General features: G+C 43.9%; 1 protein-coding gene across 8 annotated transcripts in view; it reads right to left on the bottom strand.

Annotated features, from left to right (window-relative positions):
• CHD7 (chromodomain helicase DNA binding protein 7) overlaps nt 1-14,449 on the bottom strand; it is a 133,834-nt gene that overhangs the window by 118,478 nt on the left and 907 nt on the right. Inside the window, exons 1-2 of one of the 8 annotated variants that reach the window (XM_032126263.1) lie at nt 13,553-13,569; nt 12,445-12,549 (exon numbers count right to left, since the gene is read on the bottom strand). The exons of 5 other annotated variants lie outside the window; for them this stretch is intronic. The gene's annotated coding sequence lies outside the window, so the exon portion shown is untranslated. Of the gene's footprint in view, nt 1-5,768; nt 5,986-12,444; nt 12,550-13,552; nt 13,570-14,449 lie in introns of those variants that run through there. 2 more of the 8 variants (XM_032126254.1, XM_032126272.1) reach the window with 2 other exon arrangements.

The following is a 14,449-nucleotide window of genomic DNA, read 5'->3' as shown; positions in this document are numbered from 1 at the left end:
TTCCCAAGACAATTCTGAGCTGCAGAGCTGTGGAGGCTAAGGGGCTTGCTCTGTTTCTGGATAGCCTCCACCTTGGTTGCTATGAAATAGGATTCAGACCTCTGGTACTAAAAAAGAAAGATGATATTTGCAACATGGTTTTAATAGGTGTTGACAACTATGCTACTTCAATAATACACTGTTTCCAGTATAACATTTCACCCTCCTTTCATGAAGATACTGTATTTCAGTCCATGTTACCAGTACTTCAAGAATGCAAGTGAGATTACAACACTTCAGAGGACCATAACGTGAGAGAGACAAGGACACCCAAAACTGTAGCAGACTCTGCTGAAACTGTACCGATGCTGTATAAAAGACTAACCCTATTCCAACAACAGAAAATTCCAAGAGAGTTTATGATCTGGTTGTAACCCCTTAAAGGAGTAAAAAAAAAAATAAACAGAAACACTGACAATACTAAATACTGTAGCACATACAGTACATCTCTGGATGTACTCAGTACTTACAGGGGGTTTTAAGTTCATTTTGTTAACAACTCAAAAGAGTGTGGTTTTAATAACTCAAATCAAAGTTGTGTTATACACTAAAGTTTTAGGAATACTGAACTTTTATTAAAACTATCTTTTCAGGTTTGATGGAAAAAGACTTAAAAACAACACTAAGTGGTGCAAAAAATTAAAATATTCATACTTTTCCTAATTTAAACAGCAGCTGTAAAAGATAATATCAGCTCAAAGCACTGGCCTGAAGCTTTACTGCTGTTATAAAAAGGTACTTAAAATAACTACAACATATTTAGGTTAAGCACTTAAAGGAATTACTGGAAGACTGAATTCAATCCTCAGTTCCAATCCACAAGTCATTGTGCAATGTCTTAGCTGTTGAAAACAAACCCTCTCTATTACCTATAAAGTGGGGACCATGCCCATCTCCTGAACTGGGGGTACAGAATTTTCCCTCTGCAAATACAGAAGACATGGTGATTGCTTTTGTAAGCAATGGAAGAACCCAGTCTCTCTGCACCTTCCTGCTTACCCCTGCTTCCTCCAATTCCTCCAATGGAAGGTGCTGCTGCCATTCTGTGCTGAGTGCAGCTCAAGCTTGAAGGCAGCAGCCTATTCCCAATGCAGAACAGACCTTCTGCTAGACCACTGTCAGAGACAGGAAGAACATGACAGTGGTTTATTTTCAAGGACTCTAAATGATCAAAGTTTTCACAGGTACAGTAAAACTCACCATAACCCCCAGATCACACCCAACACCCAACTTCAGTTCGGCTTCAGTTTAGTTTAGTCAGATTAAATACCTGACTTGAGATGGAAGAAAAACCTGACAGAAAATGCAAATCAAAATGGCTAATAAAACAGTAGAGACTACACTCTCTGAACTCTTCCTACTGCTAAGCCAAAGCTCAACATATTATGGCTGACCTGTTTGGCAGAGTTTGTTCAAGAAACTTTATAGGACAAGAAGGAAGTTTATGGTCCCTAAACTCAATACACAGAATACAATTGTTTAGAATTTACTCCTAAGAAAAATATTTAAAGGAAGAAGACAAATTCTGAAAAATAGCAGGCTGTTCAGATACAGACTCTGAACACTTAAGACAGATTTTTTTTTTTTTAAGTGCTGAATGTCAGACCAACTGTCCTTTTAAGGACAGCATTTATCTACTTCACGAGACCGGTAGCAAGACAGAATTAACACTTGGTAAAGAATCAAGATCCTCTGCCAAGTGCTGCTTGGTAATCAGCAACTATTACACATCCCAATATGGGAGACACAAAACACATCACTATGAACCTGGCACACCAGTTTGGAGTAGCACTTCGGGTCCTGGCTTCCAACTACCTGCTCAGGTCATTAGCCTTGAAAAGAAGAAAAACCACCCAAGCACTCAGAAATGCATGAACTAAACAGATATTTTGCCTTCTAATACTTCCATGTTAAGTGGAAGACAAGGAGCATCAAATTCACTCACTGGAAGTGAATGTACTTTTTCTTATGGTACAGCAGAACTATGTGCTCAAAATTTCTCCTGCTCTTTCAGAGCAAGCCTTGTCCATATGCCAGCATCCCAAAGTGGAAAAATACCCTCGCTGCTCCTATTCCAACACCTTGTTTTGGTTTTTTTTGAGGCAACGAATAAGTTCCCTTTAAGCCCTTCCTGTAGCAATGCCTACCACACCAGACACCTCCAAATTTAATCCACTGGAATAAGCAGCCTTTAAATTAAGGTGTTGTAAGGTCATATAGCAACAAGATGATCGGATTAAAGAGGAAGTGGAGTTAAGTCAATACTGAGTCACTATTTTAACTTCTGTGTTCAAGACAACAGCATGATAGCCTTTCAAGTACAAACCAGTCTTCAAGCAGGATGGCTGAAGAACTTTTCTATTAAAAAAAAAAAATTTATTTCTTGTCTAAATCTCAACATGAAATGCAGGACAACAACTCATCAGACAGACAAGATCTGGTCCCAGAGACAGATGTTTTACAGCTGTGCTTTGGGCTTCCTAAAGCCCATTAGAGCTAGCACATACAATTCCTAATGTAAACAAGCTGCTTTTAGTAACTACAATATTCCCTCTGAACACACACAATGCTAGTCAGGGCCACCATCCTCACAGTTTTCACCAAATGCAGCTTACAATGTCCATAAGATAGAATTTGTAAATCCCCTCTCCTGTACCTCTTGGCATCCCCAGTAGATCCTGAAATGGAATTTTTAGATGTAAAACACAAGGAAAGGAATCTAGATGGTGCACTACATGAAGGTTTGGTTTTTTTGTAACTATGGCAAGAGTTTACCTTCTAGTAATTGCCCAAATCTTGAGAAAAACAGGAAGGAAAGCACGAGCTTCTACTCTTCCACCTGCCAAGAAGCCCCTTTCTGTCACACTGCAGGCAATATACACAAATAACTAGACAAAAAAGCCAGAGCTCTTCAGAAAGCAAGCAGCTTCTAACGCCACGTTGCTGCTATGCTGAAAGAGTCACCTCAAGCTGAGGTGGATTGAGCAAAAGCTGCAGTCAGAATCCCTGACTTTTTGTAAGGTGCTCATTCCTCTGCTGAGCTACACAGTGTAAACTGCCCATATCTATGGAGAGCAGCAAGAGCACTGTGTTACAGAAGTGACTAACTAGCATGTTATTTGATCTGCAATGTACTTTTTTTCCACCAATTTTAACATGTAGGAGTGCATTAATGTCACTATCAGAAAGCTTTAGATTATGAGAGAAAGTAACAGCCTCAGCCACCTACTAGGACCAAGCTCTCATTCCATCTCAAACCAGCAGGAAAATATAAATAGTTGGGATAAAACTCTGAATAATGGAATCCACGGAATTACTGACTGATGAAACTTGATGACACTGAAACAACACTGACTTGATAAAATTTGAGACAGACAAATTGACTCAAAGCTGATGAACCTAATGGAGGATTTCAAGCTTGCAAAAAACAAAAAAAGCACCACCACCACCTCCCTCTCCCCCTTTCTTGTGAATAAATTGTTTCAAAGATTAAATACTTCACATTTGAAAGAGCAAACAAGTTATTTATACATTAGTTAATCTTTTAGGCTTTAGTTTTCCTACCTGAAGAGGAAAACTGATTTCTGGGCAGTCAATTATTAATTCTAACAAATTGTTTCTAGCATGCAATCCATAGCATCACCAGAATAAACAAATTTTAATATCCATTTTAACTCAGGCCAGCACATTTTTCTTTTCGTGTCCTTTGCTTCACAGATGATTACTCTATTTCTCTTTCTCCCATGAAGGTTCCCAGGCAACTGATCCAATCCACTTGCTCACTGCCACCAAAATGAAAAGATGAAAAGGCCTTGCTGCTCTCCAAGCCAGCAACCCCCCTTGTCCTTAGTACCAGCTCTGGTGTTCATCAGATCCTTTTATGAGCCAGTTTGATTCATTACAACAGCAAAATGCTCTCCATTTTACAGAGTTATTTTTCTGCCATTTTGGTGAACTAAAGTGGCTCACAGAAGGACCTGACAAGCACTGCTGCCGAAAAAAAGTAGCCAAGCCATGTGGTTGTGAGGAAGGGTGCAGGGGGACAAAGGCAGAGAGGAAACTTCTCCTTTCAGAACAATGTCTGGTTAAATTAGCTCACTGCATTTCGCAAACCATACCCTGACTTACAAATTATTAGAAGGACCACAAGACAACATTCAACAGCTTTCAGCTATCTTCAGAGCTACAAAAAAACTTATCATACAAAAAAATATATAGTAATATGTACTCTTACCCAGATTTAAGTATAATACTCTACCAGAAGAAAAAAAATTCTTACAAACATAAAATCAAGACAAGAATACCCTAGAAGAGGGGGGTAAAGAAAGCCTGGCAGATTTCACCCTGGGTTTTAGGGGGGGGCTTGTTTGTTTTTTAACTTAAGACACAAAAAACCAAAACCAACCAAACAAAAACAGGACCAAAAAAAACCCCAAACAATCCTGGGAGCATGACTACCAATCTCAATAAGCATTATGATGGAGAAACAAGTATTTCTGGTAAGCAGAAAAGAGCAAGAACTTTTGTCACCACAGTATCCAAAGTAAACCTACCAGGGGACAGCTTATGTACATGCCTAAGAGAAAGTACCTTGAGGGAAGGAGGGAGGCAGTCAGTCAAGCCAAGAAGGTGGAAGCAGGTGCTACAGATGCCTAGTCCCCAGGTTTTCTGCCCAGTGATTTCTGGCCATGAATCAATCTGCCTCCTTCTGTGATGGATTGCCCACTGCGGATGTACTGTTTCACTCCAGAAGAGAGAAGTCGAAGTGTACCAAATGTATCCCTCCCACAGCCACATTGAATCGATCTTGCTATTCAAAGTTCATTGCCTACCTGGAGGCTCCTCGACACAGAAACAGCTGCTTTCAGTATACACTGAGGAGAAGCGGCACCCTGCCCCAAAACACCACCATCATCACACCTTGTCAAATTAGAGAAGGGATTTTCAGCCTTCCTGACCCTACCAGCTTCCTACCAAAAATCTTAAATGTTGGGCAGCCACAGAACACACCGCTGAACTCCATGTGACGCACAGGCACACAAAGGAAGACAGCAGCAGATCACAGAAGCCCCACCAGGGCATAAATTCAGGCACACAGCCTGCATCCCAGCTGATAGTAATATCCACCTCTAAGAACCCCTTCTAGTCCAGTTCCTCAGACAGCCAAAATCTGCATTGCCCAACCAGCCCCATACTGCACAGTCCAGTTGTGCCACTGGTCATGCCACAGTCTCAGCAGGAAAGTCACCCTTCCCAGCAGGGAAGTGAACCAGTGACAAACTAAAGGTTGTCCATCCAGAGACGCAGGCAGAAAGGCAAGCATCCTGGTTTCTTTTGAGAGAGGAGATAGAGAAAGGTGAAGAAGAAAAGAGATCAAGGAGATTAATCTTTTAAATCACTGTGTTAGGGAAATTCCTTATGAGAAGAGCTATGGAAGCAATTGCGTTCACCTGCCATCTTTTCTGTAGCCAAGGTTTTATTTTTTGACCTCACAAAATTAAGTAGTCATGGTTTGGGCAGGGGGCAGCAACAGGGTGTGAGGCCTTAACTTCCATGAGAACTCACCATTCAAGAATTCAGTCACCTTAACCACAGCATTTCTCTAATTTTAGCTATGGTAAGTGAAAAGCCACACAAACACCCCCCTTCCATTTTTCTTTTCTTTTTTTTTTTTTTAAATAGTTTCAGTGCAACATCTAACATGCTCAACTTCTAAGCCTACTACTTACTACAACGATTATTGGACCCAAGTTGCAAGACATGTTTCTGTTCTAGTGCTGCCTGTAACAAGGTGATTCTTCCAACCGCCGTGCCATTTCTACGAAACAACCCCTTCCTTCTGCGTGGCTGCCACAAGGTTCAAATCCTGTTTGAACTATAAAAGTATGTTCACTAAGAGTCACTTCTGTGAGGGATGACAGCATGGGCTGGGGAATACTGCAGACCTGTAGTAAGGAGAAATGCAGGTGAAACCAAGGCAAATTTTTTTCAGTAACCTCTGTAAAGATTACAATAGAATTAAAGAAGCACGTTTCACTTACTTCTGTACAAAAAGAAAAGAACCAAAAATGAAAATGATAATGTACCTTTTTAGAGATCAATACAGAAAGAGGGGGGAAGTGAAGCTGAAGCCTGCTTATTCACTTCCCCCCAGTGAAAGAATGACGACTAAAGTAAAGATGAGTGAGGCTGTACCCCACTTACAGAGCTGAGTGAATGCAAAGCACAGCAGACACCTCACAATGGTACTGATAAATAAACTGAATTACTTAGCAGGTCTCTCCCAGACTTACATCCTGAGGCAGTCCAGAAACCCCCATTTAACTCACTTTCTGAATGATTCCTTCCTAAATCAAGAGAGATATTAAATTGCTCACTATGAACTCTCAGTTTAATTCTTCACGGTTAAAACAACTCAAGGCAAGAATTACACTCTTAGTGAAAGTCCCCTGATCAGAGTTTAAAGGAATCTCTGAACTCACATAGGCAATGGCTACTACGTCAGAGGGCCTTCCTTTAAGTCATCCTGACACGACACCAGCCTGTGAAGCCTGCCTGATCTTTCCAGGAACTAGCAACATAGTCCCCGTACCTCTCAAACCAAGAACTGGAGATGATGATCTGCCTGCTTTTTGCCTTGCAATAAACCACCAAATCCAACAAGCAGCTACTTCAGTCCAGAAGCAGCACAAACCAGAGCACATTCTCAAAAATCCACAGGACCTGCCTAGACAGCTGAGACAAAAAAATAAAATCATATTCTTAGATCTCATTTCAAGCCAGTAACTGCAGTTATGGTTGTTTCAGTATATCTTATCCCACATGAGAAAACAATACACATTCAAATACAGAACTTCAAGGAGCAGGATACTTGGGGTGCCTGATTTCTGGACTTCAGACAGGCTGTCCTGTCCACAAACAGGTAAGGTTTCTAAAACATTTGTTATACCCTGAACAACTAATTAAGATGCATCCTTGGAATTTACCAGTCTCTCACCTTCATGCAGTTTTATCTCAGCCTTATCAGAGTGATTTTTGAACATCTGTTAGCCTCATCATTACTCTCCTTCCCTCAATCCTCCTTCTATCGAGCATTAAAAACCATGTCAGTTGTATTGCCTTTCTGGCTGTTAATCTTCAACTTGAAGAGATACTGAAGTGCCATTCTCTACAGCACAGACTGACATGCACTTTCCTGCAAGACAGTTTACCAAGTAGCATTTCAGCTTTGCATTTCAATCCCAACAACTACATTGATGGATCCTCTTTGAAGCAAAGAATATTTTCTCATAAGTTGTCATCAACTTGAACTTCTCACTCACTAGCTCATCCAAGTTAATACCAAAGATTTGAACTGAATTTCTCAGTTTCTATTACATAAGAGCTTGTTTCACTTTTCTCCCAGAACACCACTACCTACCTCAATGCTTTCTATGATGAAGACTTTCTCTGTGTTTTGTCCTATTACTGATCTCAAAACTTCTAAAATTCCAGCTTTCAGTCTAGCTTTAGTTAGTTTTCACCTGAATTCTCTCCCAAAGAATGACCAGTATTCCTTTGCACCTAGTGACTACCCACTTAACAAATCCTGTTTACCCTGTAAATAAATCCACAGGCTTTCCTATTTTAAGATCGAGGACAAAAGTGCCTTTATTAAAGTATTCCTTGGCCTTGCTCCATGTTCTGATCTGCTTTACCACTGGTCACATAGTTCCTGGTCTCCAAAGCTTCCCTATCACAATCCCCTCAGGAGCTGCTCCCCACACCCCAAATTTCTCTGCTTGGCAAGGGATGGCCCACAACGGCTATGTCCATTTCAAAATTGCCATGGGACTAGACCCTCCCTACTCACAACTATTCAGTGCACAGAGCAAAGAAAACCACTACAGCTCTAACTATCTACTATTAAAAGATGGGGGAATGTCATTTTCATGACAACAAAACTTGAAACAAGAGAATTTTCGTATTCAAAGGGTCATGAAGAACCTTCGGAAAGCTGCCAGTGCACTGAAGCAGCCCCCTGCTCTGGCTCTCTGCTGCTGGCCATCTCCTTGCCATGACAGCATCCAGGGGCTAACATGAGACTTCATCAAGCTTTGGTACAGCCAGCCAGCTCTTCCCACACCAACTTAGGCATCCTCCATGGTTTCAGTACAAAGCAGCATTATTAGGAGTTGAAACGCATGTTTATTTTGCCACATATCCTAATTATCTAGGGCTGGCAAGAAAACACAACTCCACTAAGCAAACAGAAAGCAGTATGAATTGGAAAAAAGATTAAAAACCCAACAGGAAAGGCACAATCTGAAGAGGAAAAAAATCCATGGGAAAGCTGGGGGGAGGGGAGTAGGGTGGGCGAGAAAGAGAAATAAAATGTTGAGTTCTCAGAGCAGGACTGTCTCTGCTGCATAGAAGGAATCATACTTCGTACATGTGATGTACACCTCCACAAAATGTTTTAAGAAGTGACACTTACTTTGTAGGTAGAAATCAAAATAAACTCCGGGGAGGTCAATTTCTTTCAAACTCACCAAGAAATTTTAAAGCCAGCTACTTGTTGAAGTTCTAGCAGTAAGCAGAAAGCTCAGCTGAACAGCTTAAAAAGTGGCTCAAGGACATTAAAATAAAGTGCTTCCAAAACTATCCAGCACTGGATTTGCCACATGCCAGCTACTCCCAGGCAGGTAAGTTGCTGCATTGCTCTCCCCAGCCACAAGCTCATATTTAAATAAAACCTGAACAAGACAACCTCTAGGATCAGGACCGTATATATGAAATTTTATTTTCCCCTCAGAACCATTAGGAAGAGGGCAGACATTTTGGCTGCAATGACTTTTTCCAGACAATTGATTCTCAAAGTTATTTATTCCCCACCATTCCCCTCAAGGCCCTCTCATCACAGCAATTGTCTATGTCAGAGGAAGGTTGGACTCAGCTCCCATGAAAGCCAAGCAAAACCACACCCAAAATAGCTATATAGGTCACTACAGAGCAAAGGGAGCCCTACATCATGCCAGCAAGGGCTTCTGGTTAGTTCCCATATGCCAATAAGCTTTCAAAGTCATGTGTTACAATGTTTTAGTAGAACAGTAGCCGATTTGATAATTAGCACTCTTATTGAATTCCAACTTTTAAAAGAAAATGTTTAAATTAAGTCGTTGCTTTTTTTTCTTTCTTTTTCTAAGGAGAATGCATTTAGCGTAAGGGCAGCCAAACAACCAGGATGTTTAGAAACCACTACTGAGCAGCTCTCAGAGAAGAACCCAAGTGGCAGCACAAAGATCCTTGGTTCTGGCTTGGCTTCTTCTAGGTGCATGTTTACATCCTTGAAAAGTCCCAGTGTTGGAAGCTGAGAGCTAATCAGCTTTTATATACTTAAGAATACCCTTAAGAGCTTTGTTGTCATATTCGGGCTCTTGGAATGTGTCCTTTAGGTCATAACCTCCTTTTTATTTTTTGCATCATGCCTTCCAACCTCGTTTTCCAAGAAAGATTTTTAGTGCACAACTACAACGTGGTATTTCCATGACCGCTGATCTCGGGTAAGATACAAATCACTGAAAGTTATTCAGATTGTGCAGACGGAAAGAAATCAGGAGGAAAACTTCCATCAGGTTTCACTATCTTGTCAGAAACCTAATAAAAACATGAGATGTTTCTGCATATTGTACCTCACTCCTTCCTCTGAAAGGATTTTTAAAAATAAATTATAGTTGGAGTTTCCCTTTGCCTTTTTATCATTGCTACGTCATAGACAGTATTTGACGCTTTTTTCCATTAAAATCCAGTAGTTTGTATTTGTGCAAACAAGCTATTCACAGAAATATAAATGATGAGAAATGATGGAGGTAATGTCTGTCTTAATGATGAAGCTAAATTGATAGCTAAATGATGAAAGAAACTAAATTAATACAATAACTTTCTGTTGGAAAAGTGAAGTCTAAAGCCTCACCTACACACAAAAGACTCATTTGTCAGAAAGACAGTTTAATTATTTACTAAAATTTGCAGTTTTCCCATGTATACAGGGAACATTAAAGTAACATAAAAGTATCACCTGTGTTACTTATGGGCATCAGTTAACCAGCTCATAAATCTGACCAGTTAGTGATTTGTTCACAGCAGAGAAATATATAAGGGTTTGGAAGTGAGGACTTAAGGGAACTAGGGGAAGGAAGACCTTCGGACCCACACACCACTTGTCACAAAGTTGCCTGTACCCTTGCTAGCCACACAAATTTCTTTGAATAACACCAGATTCACAAGAGCAAATACTGACCAGCACATTCTAAAGGCTTTCCATCTGAAAATTAATGTAAAAATGAGTGGGAAATAAGGGATAGAGGTAAGGCGTGGGATTCAAGGAGACACCTGCATTTATTTCCACCCTCTTTCTTTCTGGTTACTTTTTTCCACCTCCTCCCACCTTAGCAACCTCTATGTATCACACCATACGCCACAAACAAAACCAAACCCCGGATAGAGAGCTGCTATAGGATGCCTTGGACATGGCAAAACACAGCCTCACTGCCACACTTCAGCAGCTCTGGGAAAACCTGAGAAGTCCCTATTACTCAGGCCTTCCAGCTTTACAGAAAATCACGCCTGGGTTGTCTTTGTTTAGGTTTTGTTGTATCCTCATGCTGCAGGTTCCACTGCCCGCAGAGCTGCCGTCCGTGGGGCACAGACCTGGCACGGAGCCTCCCTGTATGCCAGGGCAGGACAGGCCCGCCGACCACGACACCCACCCACGCCAAGCCAAGCCCAGGCTGGGCAGCACATCCCCTTCTTCAGTACAGTGCCTGCAGCTTCGCCATCGGCCTGTTCCACCTTGACTTGCAAACAACGCGTTTTACGTCTTATAAAAGTCCTAACATTATTTGAGTGTTACCGGGAAATACTGCGAATGTTCATCAAAAGCTTTTCAGTTCAAAACAGCAAATAACTCACGTGGAAAAAAAACTACAGTCAGGTTACCTGACCCCTCTACACGGACAGGGAAACCTTTACAGTGCTCCTTTGACACAACTCTTCAGGTTTCTGCATTAACCAAATCCAAAAGGAATTGGTCGCAACTGAAATCTCCCATCACTGTACACGGTTTTGATTGCGATAGTGAGTATTCCACTATACCTCTTTTTTATTGGTATTGTTACAATGCTACATTCCCAGAAATTGTTATTTTCCTAAAAGGACTGTGTGATCCTTGCCTATGATTGAAACTTTCCTTCATTACTGGAGGGGCAATAAAATAATTTTGGGTTACAAATAAGAGGCTTTTTCCCACTGTTTAAATAACCTAACCAGGATTTACAAGCAATAACAGAAATGTCATCACACTGTTAAATATTTAGTAAGATATTTGGTCAAATATGATTATCCAATTAGTATCAGTGAATCAGTAATTCAGTTAAACTTGCAATGACAAGCATTTAATACTCTTTTAAGAGCCTGTGCAACAGCTTTAATAATGATCTTTATAAATTTCCTACTAAAAAAACAGCTCATAAGAGACTGAAAATAAGCAGTTCAGGTTAACAGAAAGACAGGACAAGGAGATGTGTGAATTTGTGGCATTCACTAATACTTTAGTAGTGGAAATTTCGTTTTGTAAAACTGTTTCAAACTTCAAGTTATGTATAAGACCAAAAAGAATTGCTTTTTCCAAGCAGCTGTGGTTTTAACAACTAGAGGAAAATAGTACACTATCAAGAGGATCTCTGCAAAACCCTGAGCACATTTACAATACCAAACAAGAAGAAACAAGCAACACTCCCCACTTGTAGTAGCTGGAGATAGGAAAACATACAGAATGTAATTGTTCTGATCATCTGTTACAAACCTCAGAAAGAAATGGTTAATTTTCCCCCAGACTGCATCTTATTTTGAAAGGGATTACTAGAATTTTTCTCCTGCTGTTGTAAATGCAGACCCCTTGAAAGGAGCTCTCTAACTATCACCTCACCGTTAAGTTTGTAAGCAACCCAGACATCTAAAATGTGGTCTGTGCTGAGCAATGTGATTTTTTTTTTTTTAATTTTTTTAATGAGGGAAAAAAGTGTTGGAAACTTTCACAGTGGAAACTAGAGAGCTTGGAAGTTCCTCTCTCAGCAGTGCCCAGCAATGGGAGGAAAGTGTTCTGCATACGTGCCCCAAGCATCCAGCTACATTTAGCTTTCAGCCTTTTTATTATCATTGTCAATGAATGGGCCCCAGTCAAATTAAAGCTGCCATTTTAGGTTAAAGACTGGAGAGCCTCTGTTGTGCAACAGCGAGACAAAAACACTCCAAGCGACAGATGCAGCACTCTCATTGGAAAATTATGGATTTCAACTTTTACAAAAAAAAAAAAGAATAATAATTACGGATCATGCTTTTTAATATGAATTATATATTGATACTCACACATTACCGCAAACTAACGGGATTTATAATTGGGATAAATCAGCTACCCATGCTGCTAAGGTCATAGTCATTAAGATTTTTTTTGCCGTCGTTAGAATGGATGATCTGTGAGGAAACGAACAGAAACATTTTTTGTTCAACTTGCTTGATTGTACCTCCGCCAGTCCCGTATAACATGAGAAAAGAAAAAAGGGAAAAGGGGAAAAAAAAAGAAAACCTAACACATTCTCCCGAAAGCCATCTTCCAGGATAAACACTGCCCGCGATCTGCTTTGATGAGAGTAAAAATCGAGACGAACATCGACACAGAAACAAACTTATCGCACCGAGGTTATTCTGATATTCCCCAAGCCAAACATCCGCGGAAGCCCAAGTGGCAGGGGAAATTAAAAAAAAAAAAAAAAAAAAAAAAAAAAAAAAAAAAAAAGCTTCTCACAAATGAAAAAAATCGCCCTTTTCTGTAGTGGGGAGGCACGCTCGGCCCCTTCCCAAACGAAAACAAAGGCAGAAAGTGGGTAAGTGGGGGAGAGTTGCGCGGCGCCGCGCAGCCCCGCAGCGGACAGGGAGCTCCCGGGCATCCATCGCTACTTTCCTTTTGTCCATTGTCTGTTTAAAAAACAACTACTTTAAACCCGGGCGTGAGCGGGCTATCGGGGGGAGCCGGGGAAACCGGCTCCATTTCCAGCCCGTGCCCCACGGCCACCCCCTTCCCCAGCACCCCGACCCGCCCCCCCCGGACACCCACCCGCGAAGACCGGCCCAGCGGCGCGGGGCGCGCCCGGAGGGGCTCCCCCGGCGTGGGAGCGCGTCCCCTGATTTAGCGCTACCGGGATAAATGAAGGCAACGTAATGATGGCTGCTCATTGCCTGCAGCGCCTTCTCCCTGAGACTCACTAACAACCCTGCCCCCCTCCCCCCGCCACCGCTCTCTCACACACACCCGCGCACACGCACAGGCGCTGCCCGCTCCTCGCCGCCCCGCACGCAGCGCCCGCCGCCGGCCCCGCTCCGCTTCCCACCGCGCCCCGCGGACCGAGCGCGGCCGGACCCCCCCCCCTTCGCTCCGCGCCCTGACCGCTTTGGCCTCAAACCACCTTTTTCCGCTCACCCTCAAAATGGCCCGGAACGGGGTGGGGGGGAGCGCGACGAGGGGAGCGCCCTGGCCCCGACCCCATGTGCGCGGCGGCAGCAGCGCCTCCCGCCCGCCCCGGCCCCGCGCCGGCGGAGCGAAGGTGCCCAGCGGGGTGAAGCCCCTATTATGCGGCGTCCGCCGGCACAGCTCCGGCCGCCTCGGGTAGCGTTCTCCCTTCCCGTCCCCTCCCTCTTTCCCCCGCTCCCCTTTCTTCTCCGGCCGCCGGGGAGCGCCGGCCGCCCCCTGCCCCCTCCCGGTGCCGCCGGGGCAGGACGATCCCCCCGCCGCGCGCACCGGCGGCCGGAGCGGCACCTCGTGCTCCCGCCTCCCTCCTCCTCCTCCTTCTCCTCCCTCCCCGCCCGCCTTCCTGCCGCCCGCCGCCACCCACCGCCCGGCCTCTGCTGGGGGTGCCCCCGCTGCGGCCCGGCCCCGGCCCCGGCGACCCATGTGCCGGCACGGAGCGGGGCGGTGCCGGGCCGAGCCGGGCCGGGCCGTGCGCGGCAGGGAAGCGCCCTCACTTTGTTAGCGCTTGTTGTGCCGCCGCGGCCGCCGGGAGCCGTCAGCGTGGTCAGCGGGGGGAAGCGCTCCCGCGGCCATCCCGGCCGGCGCTGGGCCCCGCCGCCCCCGCCGCGCAGTTTCGCTCAACTTTTCCCGGATTTTTAGTCACCCTCCAAACTTGCGGAGAGGAGCGCGGCGGGGAGAGCAGGCGGGAGAAGAAGGGAAGGGGAAGGGGCGCCGGCGCTCTGGCTCCCCGGTGCCCTCCCCTCCCCCGAGGCGAGGCAGGCGGCCGGCCGGCCGGCCGCAGCACAACAAAAAGCCATTTACACCCGGGGAAGTGCCCCGCTGAGACACCCCCCACACACACCGCCTCGC

The sequence above is a fragment of the Corvus moneduloides genome, chromosome 1 (genome assembly GCF_009650955.1).
Source record: "Corvus moneduloides isolate bCorMon1 chromosome 1, bCorMon1.pri, whole genome shotgun sequence".
Classification (NCBI taxonomy): domain Eukaryota; kingdom Metazoa; phylum Chordata; class Aves; order Passeriformes; family Corvidae; genus Corvus; species Corvus moneduloides.
This window is presented reverse-complemented; position numbering and strand designations above follow the sequence as displayed.